This window comes from Rhincodon typus, chromosome 39, assembly GCF_021869965.1.
Source record: "Rhincodon typus isolate 14 chromosome 39, sRhiTyp1.1, whole genome shotgun sequence".
Lineage (NCBI taxonomy): Eukaryota > Metazoa > Chordata > Chondrichthyes > Orectolobiformes > Rhincodontidae > Rhincodon > Rhincodon typus.
Window position 1 is genome coordinate 4,267,154 of NC_063370.1, and position 19,037 is coordinate 4,286,190.

General features: G+C 39.8%; 2 protein-coding genes across 2 annotated transcripts in view; one reads left to right on the forward strand and one right to left on the reverse strand.

Annotated features, from left to right (window-relative positions):
• The window catches only part of LOC109924783 (mitogen-activated protein kinase kinase kinase 10-like), a 285,189-nt gene that overhangs the window by 160,023 nt on the left and 106,129 nt on the right, over nucleotides 1–19,037 (reverse strand). The gene's annotated exons all lie outside the window — the stretch shown is intronic.
• The window catches only part of LOC109935467 (signal-induced proliferation-associated 1 like 3), a 180,972-nt gene that overhangs the window by 60,329 nt on the left and 101,606 nt on the right, over nucleotides 1–19,037 (forward strand). Inside the window, exon 2 of the mRNA XM_048618382.1 lies at nucleotides 18,130–18,240. The gene's annotated coding sequence lies outside the window, so the exon portion shown is untranslated. The remainder of the gene's footprint in view (nucleotides 1–18,129; nucleotides 18,241–19,037) is intronic.

The window sequence follows — 19,037 nt, forward strand, 5'->3', positions numbered from 1 at the left end:
ACCACAATTCTTTGTTTGCTTTTTGGAGGACAGCATGGAAGTCTGAGAGTTTTTTTAAAAAATTGAAATGATTGTTAGGGAGGCATATATAAGATATTAATGTCTTGTGGAAGCCTTTTTGAGTTGGAATCTGGGTGCAGAAATACACAATGCTGTGTGTCCTGGGTTTGGACACAACAGGAATTGGTTGCATTTGCAAACAATTATGAAGAGTGGCAAAGAAAAAGACAGATTTACTACCCTTGTACAAATCCAGTGGTTGAAACCATTTGGGAAAATTCCCTCTTTTTGCAATTTGGTCTTCTGCCTACTATGCCCCGTAATGAAAGTTCCCAGGTTTTACTCGGAATGGAGGATGTTTGCTTTTTGCTGGGATTTCTCATGCCAGGAAGTGGGTGTGAAGCTACTGTTGAACTGTTGAGGCTTTTGGGATACAAGCAAGTGAATGAGTGAACAGCAGCAGTAGGATATTTGTCCCCTTTGCCTCAAATATTCAATTGCCCTGACCCACCATTCTCTGCAGAAGTGTTCCAAGGTTCTTGACCATTTAAAAGAAATCATTCCTTATCTCATCCTCAATGGGTGAACTCCTTATTTTTAAACAGCATCCCTTAGTTCTAGGCTTTTTGACAAGGGGAGCCATGCTTTCTGCATCCACCCTATCAAGTCCCCTCAATTTTGCATCTTTAAGATGACTTTTCATTCTAAACACCAGTGGGTACAGGCTGAGCCTATACATATCCAACCTTTTGTAATTGAATTGCTTCTATATGCTATGTCTTTGTTTTTGTAAAAATGGCAAAAGTACACTACTTCACTTGTGATCTCACCAATGCTCTCTACATAACTGTGGCATAATATCCATCTCTTTATTCCTTTCTTCTTGTAATAAATGGCAACGTTCCATTTTCCTTCCTGGTCGCTTGCTGTGTCCGTGTGTCAATATTTTGTAATTTCATCTACTGGATTTCTCCTCAAGAGTTCGGAAGTTTCTGTCCCTTTTTAATATAGCATGTTGGTTTTCAAATCTCCCTACCAAAGTTGGTAAATTCACATTTTCCCACATTCTGTTTCATTTGCCAAAAAAGCCTGATTTCTTAACCTATCCATATCTCTTTGCAGACGACTTATGTCCCTTTTTTGACAAAATTGTTTTTCTACCTTTCTTGGTATTAAAAGTGAATGAATTTTGCAAACGTACATTTTGTCTCTTTGAAACTATAATGGATTGTAAATAGCTTGGGCAATCTGCTAGTTGCAGCCTGTCAACCTGAAAATGCCTACTGTTCCCTTTTCTAGCAAACTGATCCTCTTTTCCTTCATAATATGTAACCCTCCACTCCCCAATCCTCATACCGTGAGCCTTTCTTTTGCTCAGTAACCTCTTGATGATGTAGTACCCTATCAATGTTTCGAGAAATCGAAGCAGTGCTCATCCACATGTTTCCCTTGCTCTATGCTGTTTAATACATTCCAGCATTTACCCTATGACTAGCCTATTAGTTAACTGGCCTACAGTTTCCTGGTTTATCTCCTTCCTTTCTCGAGTAGAGGGTCTGTATTCAGGATGTTTTTTAGAATCTAGGGATTTTCTTTATTATTCACTTATGGGATGTGGGTGTTATTGGCTGGCGAGCATTAATTACCCGTTCCCAGTTGCTGTTTAGAAGGTGGTGGTGAGCTGCTGCCTTGAACCTATACAGTCAACATGCTGTAGGTTGACCCACATTCCCATTGGGGAGGAAATTCCAGGATTTTGGCCCAGTGACACTGAAATTTCCAAGTCAGGATGGTGAGTGGCACAGAGGAGAGCTTGCAGGTGGTGTTCCCATGTATCTGCTGCCCTTGTCCTTCTAGTTGGAAGCTGTCGTGGGTTTGGAAGGTGCTGTCTGAGGATCATTGGAAAATTAAAACCAATGCACCTATATCTGCAACTATTTCGTTTAAGTCCCTAGGATAAAGTCCATGGGAATTTGGCGGCTTATCACTTAAGTTCTAACTTTTTTTTCATTTCTATGAAAGGAATTGAGTTTTTGACACTGTGCAGCAGAAAGAGATAATTGGGTGGCAATCAAAATTGGGAACCTGAGCTGGTTTTTTGTGTTCTGTTCTCATGTTCTGAGCTTAGTTCCACACCCTTAGTAATAAATCAATTAGTTCAACACTGATTACGGATTTACTTTAGTATCTGCCTGGGTTGTGGTTCAGCTACTTGCTGGCTTTGAGAGAATCCATTGGCAGGCTACCAACTAAGTATTTTTGTCAAAATTTGACTTCCTTTGTTTCCGCAAGTATATTTACCATTCCAAATCTGCTTTCTTTTAACCTCTACAATGCAACTGTAAAACAAATTTCAATGAAGTATTTAAATCTCTTTCCATACAAATATAACTTTTGTGGTGGCCATTTGGTACTTTGGGAATTGCAACTAGAACAAAGCTTAAAACATGAAAGGATTTTCTAAATTGCATGAAATTTATTTTGGAGGGAATTGAAGGGAAACTTGTACATTTTCATACTCTTGTTTGCATCTGATGTATCCAATAGAAAATCAAAATGCTTCACAATACCATGTTATGATTTATGCATCCATGCAGTCCAAATAAAAGTTGGTCTCCCATGTGAGTGGGAAATACTTTGGCCCACTGAGTTCTGAACTAATGCTCTTAAGCAAAGTGTGTTGACCTTTTTCTTGCAGACCTGTAGTTTGGCCTCTGGTCTCCATTTATTTCATTAGAACTTGCTTAAATGAAAAGTGAAATGTCTAGGAATTTTGCATTCTATAAATTCAAAATGAATACTGAATTCAGAGTCTCATTTCTGTTTCTAATTACAACATTCTACCATGTTTAGTTAATTGATCTCTCCAGTTGAAATTCTTTTTATTTTTCTATTATTTTCCTTGAACAACGCAAGCTGCGGCAATACCAATACATAGGGTGATGCCATTGTATGCTGAAGTTCCCAATTGTGATGTGGGGTAAGGGATGCGCTCTTTCTGCGCAAACTATTCAGATATCTAGATGTAGAATGCCAAATTTTCCAGCTAACTGCATCAGATTTCAAGATCCTTGCTTTTAAGATCCATGCAATCTAGAGATCTTTAGTTTGAACTGTGGGGCCTTTCCCAAGATTACTACATTTGTGTGCTGTTTTCAAGCAGTTGGCTTGATTGCTGGGAGTTGGATTGCGACTACCTCAAATTCGTCTCATTGCAAACCTTTTATGACTGTTGGATAGAAGAGAATTTGCTCAACCGAGTGAAGCAGCATTGGCTTTGGCTGATTAGTTAATACAGTAAATAAAAGGCTTCCTGTATTGCTTGGACTACAAAGACTCATTGGTATTCAGTAGCAATTGTACTGCCCACATGGCTCACACCTAATCCAAGCCTCATCCTGACTTGAGCATGAAATTTCATTTTTACAGCTCTCTTTAGCTCCAGTTAGCTAGAAATCCCAATTTGAAGGGAATCCTGATCGTACATAGGTAGGTTTGCCAAGTCTTGATTGAGGCCTTTTATTCAAAGTCTGATTTGTATGTGTACTTTGTACCTTGCTACATTACAACAGTTGCTACACTTCAAAAAGTTCAAAATAGGCTGCAAAGGATCAGGTCTCTAGGAACATTCTGGACTCGAGGTGCTGTGGAAGTGCATGCTATTTTCTTCTAATCTTTTACTATATTTAATTGTTCTGTTTCAGGTTGAAAAGTTTGTGCAGTGATTCCCACATGACTAAATTCCTGACTATACGACATTCCTCCTGTCCCCAGCCTTTTATAGCTGGAAGGACTTCACTCTGCTGTGCACCATCTAGTGGTCAGTTCAGCTTTGCTGAGCACTGGGGGAGGGGTAAAAAAATAAATGGGTCAGTTGAGTTGAACATTGCACCTGCATACAGGTGCAATCATTACATTTACACTAACTGAATTATTAATGATTTGAAATTAATTTCTACACTAAACCCTCATTTGCTTAAAAACCAAAGAACTCTGGATGCTGGAAATCAGGAAACAAAAATGGTAATTGCTGAAAAACTCAGCAGGTCTGGCAGCAATTGTGCAGAGAAATCAGTTAATGTTTCAAGTCCAGTGACCCTTGTTCAGACCTTTCATTTATTTAAATCATGCTCTCAAACTAGATGTTGTGTGCAGATGTGTAACATGAGGATCTGTGAGTGCATAACTTTTTGGCTATAATTTTGCAAGTTTAGGCAATATTTAATTTATGCATAATTCAAATTGACATTTGCTAGAGTGACTAAGTTTTAAAGAAACAGCATGCTGTCCATTTTGGCTATCATTGCATTTGCTTTTTAGTTGGCTATATTGAGTTCTGGAGTGGAATATTTTGTTTTAGATATTGCTAAATCTCTTTAAAACCTGGCATTATTCTTTATAATAAAGCATCATTTTGAGCACTCCATTGTTTTCTTTGAGCCGTGGACCAGTTGGCAACAGACTCATTTGAGTTATGAGATTATTGATTTAAATCCCACTCCAGAGATTTGAACTCCAAAACCTAGGCTGGCACTCAATGCTGTCATGGAGGGAGTGCTGTATTGTCGAAAGAAGTGCCGCCTTGCAGAATGAGATTATAAACCAAACCCTATCTATCCTCTAATATAAGATGAGATGACACTATTTCATGGGTACATAAGGCTGACTTTAGAGGCAGGAGGGGAGGCCATTTGTTCCTTGAAGCCTGCTCCTTCATTTAATGAGCCCACAACCAGATCAGCTTTGATCTGATCTCCTTGTTTGCTCCCCGTAACTCTAAACTCCCTTGACTATGTACCTCACCAGGCTTTCACCTTGAATAAATTTAAAGTCACCAGTCTCCAGTACCTTCTAGGTATGGGAATTTCATATACTAATGGCCCTTTTTGAGAGAATGTAGTTGAAAAGGAAGGTCTGCTCTTAAACTGTCTCCCAAGTTTTAATCTCTTTTCCTCCTCCCCTAAAAGGTGCTGTAGAGAGAAACATTTCAGAGAACTGTCATGGTAAAGATTGTGGTTTACACGTGAATATTAGGCTGAATCTAAAAATGCGCAAGGAATTTTGCTATCGTTGATCAAAATTAACTCTGATGGAAATTGATTTAGGTGGCTGCTTTCACTTTTCTTTGGTTCAGTATAATTTCTTCCCCAAGTTGTACTAAAATGACTGATTTATTTTTGACTTTGTTTCAAGTTGCATTTATGCCACGAGAAAGTATTGGAAATAAATAATGCATGTTCTTCAAGACGTAATTTAATCACCAAAAACAAGGGATTTCACTTTTCTGAAGATGCCTGCGTGTCAGGATATAAAGCTTGGAAAGTAGTTTCAAAGGAAGCCAGTCTGATTGGCTGCATCAAACCCGAAAGAAACATTAGTTGAAATAGACTATTTATTTCTAGACGTAATGTATTAAATTATTTTGCTAAGTTGTTCCAAACCTCCATCTATTCATAATCCAGGTAAACAAATGGAAGTAATTTTAAATAGCAGTCATTACGTAGCATAAAAGTAAATGCCACAGGGCAGTTTTCTAATAAAATCTTTCTTTCTTTCAGTTTTGAAATACTTGAGTCCTCATTGAGCTCTAAACTAACTTTTTTTGACTTCTCACAACTTTAACCTGTTGGCCCTTGAAGGGCATTCTGATTAAACCTAGGATTTTGTTGCTTTGCCATGAGTAAACTTGTTCATAGAGGAATGGGTTACAGGGGGATGGGTCTGGGTGATGCTCTGAGGGTTGGTGTGAACTTGTTGGGCCGAAGGGCCTGTTTCCACACTGTAGGGATTCTATGAATCTATGAATAAAATGTAATGGGGAAACTTGGCAAGTCTGGCAGCATCTGTGGAGGGAGAAAAAAACGTGATTGTTTCAAGTCTATTGTGACTCTTCAGAATTCAGATCACAGGACATTAATGACACAGTTCTGAGGAAGAATTGGAGTTAGGGTGGAAACGGTCAAAATTTACTAAGGAATACGTCTTAAAAAGTGAAGAGTTTTCTTACTTATTTTCTAAGGTTAATGATAGGTAATGTTATCTCCCTTTGGCACAGTTGGTTGGGTTAGAGATAAATTCATGCTCGTACAAAAATGTACCCATCCCTTAGCAGAGCAGGCTCTGTTGTAATTATTTCCCTCCTTTCCTAATCTGGGGCTTCCCTGAGTGAGATTCCTAGCATTGCACCTTATTAGTGGGGTTCTTTCTTTGGAACCAGGCATACTAGGCACTAGATTAGAGATTGCACTTTGCAAACTTCACACAGATCTTTTTTTACAGGAAACAGGCAGTTTAAAAAGTTTTTTGCACCATCTTTTAGCAGGACATCAGAAGAAATGTCTGAACAGCTGGTATCTGGGACCTGGCTTCTCCAAGCTCAATTGTGGGAAGCTCGAATTCTGGGACTTGTCCTGATTCCCAGGGAGCAGTAAACGGAGCAGAGAACAGTATAGCACAGGAACAGGCCGTTCAGCCCACCAAGACAGCACTGACACACTCTTTTCTAAACTAAAAACCTTTTTACCTTTTTGTATTGTGTCCCTCTGTTCCCTGTGTATTTATGCATCTGTCAAGTTGGCTTTTAAATACTGCTATTAAATTCTGCCTCCACCAACATCTCTGGCAGAGCATTCCAGGCACTTGCCACCATCTGTGTTTGTTTTTCCAAAAAAACTTTCTTCTCCCTTTAAACTTGCCCACTTTTACCTTTAAATCCTTTGTCCCCTACTAATTCACATTTGTATCCTGGGAAAAAGACTCCAACTATCCACCTTACTCATGCCTGTCATAATCTTGTAAACTTCTATTAGGTTGCCCCTTATCCTTCGACATTCCAGTAACAACAAATCAGATTTGTCCAGTCTCTTCTCATGGCTATTACCTTCCAAACCAGGCATCCTAGTAAATCATTTCTGTACCCTCTCCAAAGCCTTCACCTCTTCATAATGTGGCGACCAGAATTGTATGCAATATTCTAAATGTGACTAGCAAGAGTTCTATACAGCTGCAACTTGACTTGCCAATTTGTAATACTCTATGCCCTGACCGGAAGAAGCATGCTATATACCACCTTGATCACTTTATCCACTTTTATTTCCACTTTTTGGGATCTGTGAATCTGTACACCTAGGTCTCCCTGTATGTTAATGCTACTAAGGATTCTGCCATTTTCTGTATACTTCGCTCCTGCATTCGACCTTCCGAAATGCATTACCTTGCGTTTATCTGGATTAAACTCTATTTGCCATTTCTCCATCTAGGTCTTTAGCCTATCTATATCCTGCTGTATCCTCCTTGCTATCTGCAGCTTCCCAATCTTTGTGTTGTCCACGAACTTAATAATCAGGCCACCTACATTGTCCTCCAAATCATCTATATCATTACAAACAACAGGCATCCCAGCATTGATCCCTGCACACAACCACTGGTCATAGATCACCAGTCAGAAAAACCTTCCACTGCTATTGTCTGTCTTTTATGACTAAGCTGGTTCTGCATCCATTTTAGCAGCTTATGACTGATCCCATGTGACTTCATTTGTGTCAGCCTGCCATGAGGGACCTTGTCAAAGGCCTTGCTAAAGTCCATGTAGACGACATCTACTGTCCTGCCTACATCAATCATTTTGTTACTTAATGAAAACCTCAATCAACACAGCTGTGCTGGCTCTCGCTAATACTCTTGTTTTTCCAAATGAGTAAATCCTATTCCTAAGAATCTTCTCCAATAATTTCCTTACCACTGATGTAAAGCTCACCAATGTGTAATTTCCCAGCTTATCTCTGTCGCCCTTCCTTAAACAAAGGAACAAAGTTGGCTATTTTCCAGTCCTTTAGGACCTGTCTTGTGACAGAAGAAATATGAAGATTTCCTACAAGGCCCCAGCAATTTCCTCACCTGCCTCCCTCAACATTCTGCAGTAGATCCCATCAGGTCCTGGGGACTTGTCTACCTTAATGATTTTTAAAATACCCAATACTACCTTTTTTTATATTGACATGCCCTAGAATATCAACATACCCGTCCTGAGACTCGCTATCAACCCTCTCCTCCTTCTGAGTAGCAATGCAAATTATTGGTTAAGGACTTCACCCACTTCATCCAGCTCCATGCATAAATTCCCTCCTTTTGTCTTTGTGGTCCTACCCTTACCCTATTTATGTTCTTGATCATTACATGTATGAAATGCTTTGGGATTTTGGTTAGTCCTGTTTGCCAAAGATATTTCACACTCCCTTTTAGCCATCCTAATTTCTTGGAGTTCTTTCCTGCTGCCTTTTTGTATTCTTCAAAGGCTCTGTCTTCAGTTTCCTAACCTTGCATATACAGTGCTTTTCTTTTTGACTAATTGCCCTATTTTTCTCGTGATCCAAGGCTGCCAAATCCCAAATTCATCCTTATCCTTCATTTTCAAAGGCATGTGCTGGTCCTGAACTCTAATCAACTGGCCTTTCAAAGATTCCCACATGGAGGATGTGGATTTACCCTCCAGCAAATGCCTCAATCTACATTCCCCATTTCCTGCATGATATTGTGGTAGTTAGCCTTCCCCCAATTTATTTATTTATTTACTTTCATCTGAGAGCTACTCTTATCCTTGTCCATAAGTACCTTAAAGAATTGTAGTCACTGTTCCTGAAATGCTCCCCCACTGAAGCTTCGATCCCCTGACCAGGCTTATTCCCCAATACCAGATCTAGCATGGTCCCTTCCCTTGTTGGTCTATTTACATGTTTTTTCAAAAAAACCATCCTGGGCACCCCTAACAAATTCTCCCCCGTCCAATCACCTGGCAGTGAGTGCCCGTCAATATAGGAGGAAGTTAAAATCACCCACCACAACAACCCTGTTATTTTCATGTTCTTTTTTGTAATCTGTTCTATCTCCTGCCTGATGGGAGGCCTGTAGTGCAACTCCATCAGTGATTGCACCTTCCTCTTCCTGAGCTGTACCCATATGTTTCTGAACAGGTTGATGTATAAAATTCATTTCCCATGCATGCACATTATAGCAGGTTTAATTTGACAATGACTGAAATAACTCCAGAGGCTGGTGTTCCATCACCAAGCCTCACTTTACCTGACAAAGGGGCTACGCGCCAAAAGCTTTGTGTTTTTTAAATAAACCTGTTGGACTATAACCTGGTGTCATGTGATTTGACCTTGTCTACCCCAGTCCAACACTGACACCTCCACATCATGACCGTTTATTTACATGTGAACAGTCCCTGACTTTAGTACTACCTCTCCAGAGTCAGCTGTCAGTGTTGGAATGTCTGACACTGCCCTTTTTATCTGTCAGCCAGATTGGGGCTGCCAGTCTGACTATCAGGGAACTCTCCCTCCCTGAGGTGTAGCTGCTTGACCTCGTTCAAATCACTACATCCCTCCCCGCTCTGAGTCCGAGGACGTAGGCCAGTCCTTTTCTCTCGAAGAGCCTCCTGGGTCTTTTATCACCGGGTCACGTTCCTCCAATTTAGCATGCGATATGGGTGGCATGTGTCGCACAAGCTCGTCCCTTGAACAGAGTGCCTCGGCAGAATTTCACTCCTCTTCTGGTGACAGAAGTGCCTATATCTGTCATCTCTATCTTGGATTTAGAGGACTCATCAACGCTTGACGGAGAGGGTGAACCCACGGGTTCTGGCAGCTGTTCTGAGGGGCAGGGTACATTTTGCTCCCATGCCACTTGTGAATTTGCAGCTTTCATATGGTCCGTGTGGTTGTTTAGGACTGTTACACCTACCCAAACTTTGTCACTGGTCCTGACCTGTCATCGACCATTCCCTCTTATTCATGTGGGACCATTTTTGTGATTCTGACACCAAACTTTGTATCAAACTGTCTCTTTTGCTTGGCAGAATCGCGTCTGGCATTGGCATTCCTGATGCTGTTTCAATCCCCTCCCCTACCAACCTAGAGGTCTGGGAAGATCAGACTTAACCTGGTTCAGAGTCTTCTACAGATTTAGCAACTCTGCCGGTGCTCTATCACTGACGTACAAAGTTTGTGTGGTTTAATGTGGTATAATCAAATAAGAACCATGACAGCTAGGTATCTAATGAGGCTGTAGGCTGTAGGCTGTTTGTTCAAGCCAGCCGTCAAAGTTTGGAATGTTCTTTCTGCCATGCCATTGAATGATGAGTGGTATGGAGCTGTCCATACTTGTTGAATCCCACTCGACTTTAGGAAATTCCCTGCTGGTAAATTCCCTGATGGTCTGCTATCTATGACCAGCACTTCTGGGATTCCATATATTGAAAGAGATGCGCGTGGCTTTTCTGTCGTCGTCAGTGTGTTTGGCGAATGGACTCTATCTACTTGGCTCAATCACTTTGGGCATCTACAATGACTAAGAACATTGACCCCAAGGAAGGACTTCACGTAGTTGATATGCAACCGTGTCCAAGGTTTACCTAGTCATTCCCACCAATTTGGGGGAGCTGCTGGTGGTAATCTTTGTCCTTGTTGGCACTGCCCCACCAATGCAGCTGTGTTCACATCCAGGCCTGGCCACCAGGCATAACTTCTGGCCAACAGTCATTTGGAGACCGCTGGTGAAGTTGAGCCAGTATTTGGTGGTGAACTTTGCTCAGGTCAATCGCAATTGCTCCCCATAACAATATGCTGTCCTCTACTGTGAGCTAGTCGGAGTCCAAAAAGCTTTCAGGTCTAGTTACGACGGCCCTTTCGTTTCTGCCATCAACACAAGTTGTTTCAGTTTGAAGGGACTGGATCTTTTGTTGTCCAAAGGTGGCTGCTGTCAGCTGTGACTAGGATTGTGTCCAGAAAATTTAAAGTGCCCTTCCATTGTGGGTACCACTGGTGGTGTATCTGCTAATGGGAGATGGCGCAATGCATCCACATTTGCTACTCAGCTTCCTGGACACTTCTTTCTTGTAACTTTCAGCATTTTGTAGTAGAGCCCACTGCTGAATGAGGCCTGAAGCTATGGGCAGCACTGTCTTGTCCTTTTTAAGTAGACCAAGTAGTAGAACATAAAGTACTGGTGCAACTTCCTGAGTCCAAATATGACCGCCAATCCTCCTTTCTTTATCTGTGTGGTATTTAGGTTGTGCATTAGCCAAAGTGCATACTTTGGATGCGTACGCTATTGGGTGTTCCTCTCCACTGGGCCACCTACGTGCTAAAACCACCCTGATGTTGTATGATGGGGGGCATTGCATGTCAATACCAGATCTTTCTTGGGGTGTCAACTCCTTTACAGATGATGGCTGTTTTTTCACTGAAAGCTAGGGCTTGATGGTGCGAACGTTTCCAAGGCTGACCTTCCTTAAAGGAGTTAAGGTACCAGGATGAAGGCCAGGTTATGTATGAGCTATCTGTAATAATGTAGCTGCCCAAGAAATGACCTAAGCTCCTGGATAGATGTGGGAGCTAGGGCGCAGTGGTGGTGTCCCTACCTCTGAGCCAAGAGTCCTGGGTTCAAGTCTCACTTGCTGCAGAAATGTGTAATAACACCTCTGAATCTAAACAAGGTTGATTTTGAAAATAGGTAAAAGTGCAGTCCATCCAATTGGACTAGTTGGAAACTAGTAGTCCACTGTGAAATCATCTCCCGTATGGAGAAAGAAACAGGTGGCATTGCTGCTTTCTATTTCACCATCCCCGCATTTCCCAAATGCTTTACAGTTAATGAAGTACTTTAAGTATAGTCACTACTGTGTTGGTCCATTTAGCCGCAAGTAGAGTTAATTTATCTGATTGGGAGAGGGGAACTTCCAGAGTATGCTGATAAACTTGCTTTTCATGTTTGCTGTGCATTAACTATATTCTGCCATCATCTAGATTAGATTAGAAAATTAGCTCCTTTATAAATATTAATGCATTTCCAGCAGGCACAGTAATATGATGTACTATCATTATTTTGTTGAGGTACTGGAATAGACGTGAAAATGTAGTATTTCAACAAGCACCTGGAAACCGTTGAATTGGAGAAAATTATGTTCTGCATTAAAAGTGAATATTTTGACAGTTTTTTAAATGTTGCAGTGCATAATATTTTGAAGGTGTAATGCAATTCTTGAGAAAAATAGAATTTTTATTGAGGTGAAGATGTTCTCCCCGCATTCTGTTCAACGTCCAAGCTATTAATAGTTGTGTTGACCTTGGTCCCATCTTCCTCCTTTTTTCAAATCTGTTCCAGAAGCCAATCATTTGTATGATCCCAAAATAACACGTCAAATATGAAAGACATAGTTAGCTACTGTATGTTTCCCAGCACTTTCTGATCCTTGACTCTGTAAATTGTGTGTGGGTCATATTCATTGCAAGGGAAAATGGCAGATTCGTTGTGTTGGTTGGGCTCCATTCATAATTTTGTCTCTCTCCACCAGCTTTGACCCCATGCCAATATCTAGTCTGCCATTCCAGTACGTTGAGGGAGTACTGCACCTTTTTTAAAAAAAAAACATTAGAGAGGTGGTTGTAGCTGGGGGGAAGAAAAAACGTGTATTGCTCATCCCTAAGTGGCCTCAAAAGCATTGAACTATTGCAGTCCATACGATATAGGGAAACTTCAATTAGATTGGGATTCCAGCATTTTAACATAGCAACAACAAGGACCAGCATGTGACTTACAAAGGAACCGAAAGCTGACAGTTCCACAAACCTGCTACTCTTTGTCCAGGAATAGTTTTGAGGTTGGCAGGTGCTGTTGAAGCTGCAGTAGTGGTGTGTAGATGATGCAGGGAGTGTATGTTTAATTGGAGGAGAGAGCACCAGCCAAATTAGATTCTGTATGGTGTCACGATTCTTGAATGTTGTTGGAACTGCACTCATCTAGGCAATTGGACAGCATATTTTTATTCATTCTCTCAATATTGTTGTTGCTGTTTATTGATATTTCTTGCCCCATCCTTAGTTAACCTTGAACTGCTCGTGAGCTACTTTCATGAACTGCTGCAGTCTTTGTTGTAGGGAGACCCAAGATGTTTGTTGTTTTTTTTTGGGGGGGATGTGGGTAAGTTCTATGATTTTTCCCAGGCAAGTTCTATGTAAGGATGTGTGGATTGGAAGGAAATTTGCAGGTGGTGGTGTTTGCTGCATCTGCTACCCTTTGTATTTCTGGATGGCACGTGTTTATAGTTTGGAAGATGCTGTCAAAGGAGCCTTGGTGAGTTACTGCAGTGCATTCTGTAGATGTCCTACACACTGCTACTGTGCATTTGTGGTGAAGGTGGTCAATGGATGCCCGTCAAGCAGTCTCCCTCCACCTTGACGCTGTTGAGCTTCTTGATATTCAGGCAGGTGGAGTATACCATCACACTTTTGGCTTGTGCCTTGAAAAGCTTGCCACAGAATTCCTTCTGGCCTGCTCTTGTAGCCACAGTGTTTAATATGGCTGTCTCACTCAGTTTCTGGTCAGTGTTGGCCCCCAGAATTTTGTTAGTGGGCTGTTTGGTGATGGTAATACTATTTGAATGTCAAGGAACAATGGCTAGATTCTATCTTGATTGATATGTTCATTGCCTGGCAGTGATGTGATGCAAGTGTTGTTTGCTATCTGTCAGTGCAAACCTGGACATTATCTAGGTCTTGGATATAACTGCTTCAGTATCTGAGGAGTTGTAAATGATACTGAACATTATGCAATCCTCAGCAAACACCCCTACTTCTGACCTTTATGATGGAGGGATGGTAAATGATGAAGCAGCTGAAGATGGTTGGGCTGAAGACACTACCCTGAGGAACTCCTGCAGAGAGATACTGGATCTGAGATGACCACAACAATCTTCCTCCTTGTGCTAGATATGACTGCAGCCAGTGTAAAGTTTCCCTCTATTCCCATTGCCTTCAGTTTTGCTAGGGCTTCTTGATACAACATTGAGTGTTACCTTGATGTAAGGACAGTCAGTCTCCTCTCATCTCAGGACTTTGCCTCTGTTGTCCATGTTTAGATCAAGCCTGTAATGAGAGCTGAGTGGCTCTGGCAGAACAAACTGAGTTTTTGAGTGAGCAAGTGCGGCTTGATCACATTATCAAAGGCTTTGTTTTGGCAACTCCATTCTGACAGGTGAATATCTAATAGTACAACCTCTGTCAATGTAGAAGTTCTTTAAGTGGCAGATTCCTGGAAGCAGGCTGCATACTCCGCTTCTTGGCTGATGAATAGAATAAAAGGAACCAAAGTCAAGAATAGTACCTATTTGCTTCACTGTTTAGCTAATAAAAATGTAGGTCTATCGTTACCCAGGGAGGCTGAAAAGATAATTACCAAGGCAATACAGACCAGAGATTAAGGGTATATTGACTCCCATGCCCTGTAAATCTTAAATGGTATATTTCAGGCTGAGATTAATCCCCTAAACTTGCTGAAGCTGAGAGACATTTTCACATCTGGGCCTGTGTTCTAGGTAATTCTGTTCACTTCCAGTGAAGCCTTATATGGTGTTAGCTTTTCTCTTTTTTTTCTTTTTTGGCATTTAAATGTGATGTTTGAATTTGTTTTTAACAGCTACAATAGGCATAAACTAAAATCATTCCTTCTTTTCCCAGCAAAATATTAAGAACTTCATTCCACCTTTGAGTAAACTTTCTGCCAAATTTTTCATACACTTCTGTATTTCCTAATGGGCCCTTGTACCTAGCAGTAATTGCTGAGGGCTGTTGAGGGTATCCAATTTCACTATTGTTCACTCACTGATCTAACTTCCTCACGTTAAATTGTGTTTTAAAATGGCGCTGTTTTCTTTTGTTCTCCTTGAATGAAGAGATAGCAGGGGACCCCTGGAAAATATTGGTATTTGTTCAGAGTGTATATTAGTATTTCCCACACTACCTCCCACACAGGTACTTGGAAATAAGGCAAATGTTTTGTTTTAATTTCTTACAAATTGGGACAATTATCTCTAAATGCACACTATATATTTATACTTCAGTGGCCTTCAAAAATAGGTAGGTGCAGACTTCATAATTCTCTATTGTTTTTGGCATCTCTGTATTTTAATGAACTGTTTGATTCAAACCAAATATATGCTCCAAAAAATATAAATTGTTACCCTTCTCCTGACCGGCGATGTTAAGGGGAGAGCATTATTTTTCTTCTATGCTGGCCACAACACTATTTATTTGAAGAACAAAACTGTGAGGTTTAAGAATGAAAGAAACAGGGAGCATTGTCTCTGTTGCAGTGCAGCTTGGTGTGTTTGTTAATGTAGTCTGGAGCAAGATTGTCCGTTCTGTCACATCCTATCTACTGCTTTGAAGTAAATCTATTATATTCTGTCTCTTGCTCATTGGGCAGAAACTCCAAAAGAGGTCAACTGTGCACTAATCATTCTATCTTGTAAAGCTGACAAATTGTATTTAATCTTCTGATATGAGTTATACAGAATCATATGCCATGACTGGTCTTTATTTTTATGTGGGTATTCCCCACTGTCCCTCTCCTAGATGCAGTGACCTGTACATCAGTTGAAATGCTTACACTGCTAAATTACCTTTTTTACTTTGTTTCATTTGTACTGTTTCATTTACTGGACGGTGTAACAAGTTTTTGTTATAATCGCATCTTTACAATTGCATTATCCTTGATGCTTGACTTTATTGTTTCCCAATAAATTTTCAGCACTGGTTTCATGGAATAATGATATCAAGACTTAGAATTAAGGAAATGGCAGCAGGAATATTCCAATCCATCCTCCTGTTCCTCTCTCTAAATTTATGTATTGATAAAGTATTACTTTGCTGACCACTGAACTGTCGTCTTGGTGAGTAAAGTATCAGATGCCCCCAATCATCTTTGGAGGCAGGTTTCAAAGTTCTGTACTGATAACAAAAATGAGCATTTGTGTTCTTAGTGGCACTTCAGTTGGATAACGTATCTTTGCAGGTTGGAGCAGACTGATGTCTTCATTAAGAAAGCTCTTATAGGCTGGATCTATCATGACATGGGGGAATGTCTGGATAAGTTATTGATGATTTTCTTGAGTTCAGAGTAACTGAAACGTTTCCATAATGTAGTTGTGCTGCTAATCTGCTTTAGTGGATATAAAAGGAAGATTCCATATAAAATAGTGATGTTATTTGAAGGGAGTAGTTTGTAGACTGGCTATATGACACAGCCAGCCTTAGTCTTCCAGAGAATCTGAATATGTACTGAACTTGACAACGTCTCCACTCTATTTAATGCTGTCATTTGTAATGTGGAGCTGATCTTTATTGTAGAAATACTCCTTAAACAACTGTTTTCCAATTTATCTCTCTAACCTTGTATTGAAAATGCCCTGGAGGAGTTTGTAAAGTGAAGATCGTTTTCTCCTCTGCCTCTTCCATATTACCTTGTCTAACTTTTACTAATGAGTACACTTGATCCTCTTTATCTAAAAAGATTTTGCTTATTTAAAGTTTTTATATCTCTTACCCTCCGGTGTAACAACATGCTACTTTCTTTAATAATCATTGTTAATTTTTTTGAAAAAAATTAACAATCATTACTTGTAAATCTCATGTTAGACCATGTCTGGAGGATGTTAGTATACAGTTCAGGTTTTCACTGTTATTTTACTCTAGCATAACAGCCCAAGACCTTGTCTGAGATCCTGAAGCGACTTTATATCCCAGATTAGAACACTCGAACCACAATTTAAGATTTCAACTCTATCTCTGAAAATCGCGGTATTAAGACTCTCAAGTGGAGTTCAAGTTGGAATTTCACTCAAAATTAGCTTTGAAGCATCTGCAAATCTGCCATTCTTATAAATAGTTCTCATTTGACATCATTCAACCTCAAGTGCTATTGCAGCAAGGCTTTAAAACGTTTCATAAAATGATAGAGGCGTTTGGGGTAGGAATTGAAAAGTTGTGGAAATGGAATATAAGGGAGTGTGACATTGGTGCTGCCTTAACTGGAATAGAAGTACATATTCTATTGTTTCTGTTTTTATCACAGCCAGGACGGACATAGCAGCAAACTACATGTCCAACTGAATCCCAGCATTGTTAATGATATGTTTGAATCATAACTTTTCTCTCGTTGAATGAAACATTTCAATTAATCAAAGTGAAAAATTGTCTCTCTTTTTTTAAAATAAATTTTGCCTCATCTCACAAAGAATTTAGATTGTTTGATATTTTTTGACACTTTGGTTCCAAGCCTGTTGATGTTCTTGGAACAGAAAAAAACATAGTCAGGAAACTATTACGGTTGGAATAACACACTACTGAATCAATCACTTAACAGCACAAGTGACATGCTGTGACTAAATGAGAGCCAGTGAACTACAATGATTGGTGGTCCCAAAACAGTAGTTCATTTTATTACTTAAATCGAGCTGTTAAGACATGTGTCTCTTCATATGTTCTAAATTTCACACAGCTATTGTGAAATGTGTCATCATTGTCACCAGAAGAGAATTTATGCAAAAATATTGATTTTTGGCACAAAGTGTAAACCTTGAGTTTTGTTGAAGCACACCTAATGTATGGGTTTGAATGCTCCCAAAACATGGGGAAGCTAATCCTACAGCACTCTGGTGAAGAGGTTAAGCAAAGAAGTATGTTCACAGGGTTTTTTGACCTGGAATGCACTGTGTAAAAGCCACCTGTTCCTTGGCCTTCACAACTGGTTACAGAAAATATTGACAAAGGGGTGGGTGAAAGCAAATGCTTATCTTAACCCTGCAGTTTACCTGGACACATCATATCTTCCTCATTTGAGATATCTTTGACTCCTCACTGTCTTTTATTTTTGCTTTTTTTTAACCTAAACTATTTTAGCTGAAATAGTGACTGCATTTACCTTCTGATTTAAAATAAATTGGCCTTTGCCAGCTTTATTTTTATTTTCAGGTTTTATCTTAGTGACTCTTTTTGCTTCAACTAAATCATGACACTGGTCAAAATTGAGCAATTAAGGTGGTTCTTTCAGCTATGGGATAGAATGACCAGGGACACTTCTTTTTTTTTTTATTTGTAAAATAATTATTTCAGATAAGTTGCATCCACATTGGATAAAAAGCTTAATTCACCACTGTTTAGACTTTTAAGATCCCAAATGTGGCTCTCATGCTTTTAAAAAACAAACTTATCAGTTGTAACTACTATACTTCTGAATATGCTTGGTTATAGTGTTTTCTACATGTTTTGGATTTTCTTCCTCTTTTCCTAGGTTCTGAGACTTTCTTGAGAATGCCAGCACTACCAAAACTTCAAGAGCCCTGTGGTGAATGTAAAGCAGCACATCGTGTTCCATAATTGGTGACACTTGAGATTCAATCTTGTAAGTAAATTAAATGCAAGGTGCAATTCTTCGTTTAAAGAAGAAATTTCAAAATTCTGTCTAGGGCTTAGGGTGTTTCAAGTTGTGAACTTGAGGTTTGCACAGCTCAGCATTTGTAATTATTACTGTATTTAGAATCTTAAAAGAATTAATGGTCTATTCAGCCTGCCATGCCTATGTAAAAACCAAAAGTACTGTCGATGCTGTATATCAGGAGCAAAAACAGAATCTGCTGGAAAAGCCCAGCAGGTCTGGCAGCATCTCTGAAGAAAAATCAGAGTTAACATTTCGGATCCGGTGACCTTCCCCAGAACTGGACCCGAAATGTTAACCCTGATTTTTCTTCACAGATGCTGCCAGATCTGATGAGCTTTTCCAGCTGCTTCGGTTTCAGGCCTATGTGTCTGCTGCTGCTCTTTATTGTAAATATCAGGATTTGGCTACATTTTTAAAAATCCTGAACTGGTTCAGTATTAATTGGCATTAATCTAAAAATACAGTAGTGCTTTAAATGTGTTTTTATAATCTTGGATTTGTGTCTGGTTGTGTTGAAGTCTCTTAGTGCTTTAATTTGACACTACATATGACACATCCTCAGTTGATGTCTCTCAATGTTTAATGTGCTAAGCTATTCTGTTAACCTCATTTATAGACTGGAGTAGTGCTTAATTAAATATTTTGTGAAAATTGAGATTGGAGAGAGCGTCTGTGAATACATATATTGAGCTCTTGGTCACCATATATGCTGCATTAGAATTTATTATAGTTGGTGATTTTGAGAAGTTTCAAGGTAACTG